A 680-nucleotide genomic window follows, 5' to 3' on the forward strand; every position below is an offset into this window, starting at 1 on the left:
GTTGATTAGCCTTATCATGACATAGAATTAATGTAACCCTGGTCAAACTTTACACGAGTTAATTTAATCGCGACTGAGGTAGGCTCCGTAATATATAACAGAGCAACAAAAAATCCTGTAGGTATAACATTAGTTTCATAGCGTTCGCCTTAAAAAATGAGATATACAATTTTACAAATGAATTTATCAGTTTTACTCAATTTTTACTAAGGAGTTACCGTCTACCGAGACCAAAACACGACTGGAAGAGAATATTTAATTTTGTCAGATGACTGGTGAGAAAACACCCTAGTCATTTTTAATCATGGAACTTTTGTTAAGAACTTGTTTGCATTGGACTTGAAGAAGGGCAGGTTTTAGTAAGGTGGCAAAGAGGTAGGAGAAATTATGTTCCACAGACAGGCATTTCCGAGAATGAACATATTCATGACATGTTCGATTTGTTTAAGCAAAGATATAAAGTAAAAAAAAAATATTGGTGACTGTGGTGTGGTTTGCTGAGTGTTTACTGTGAATGCTTTAAAGGGGAACTATGAATTGAAGTTCGTTCTAGCACCTGCCATATGACTAACGATGACAGAGTACATAGATTCGCAACATCTCTCCTGTACAGATGAGTAAAGAACATTGCCAATATTTTAGCCAATACTCCGTAAATAAATATTGATTGTGTGCTTGGA

This window comes from Euprymna scolopes, chromosome 30, assembly GCF_053919585.1.
Source record: "Euprymna scolopes isolate OS-2025 chromosome 30, ASM5391958v1, whole genome shotgun sequence".
Classification (NCBI taxonomy): Eukaryota; Metazoa; Mollusca; class Cephalopoda; order Sepiida; family Sepiolidae; genus Euprymna; species Euprymna scolopes.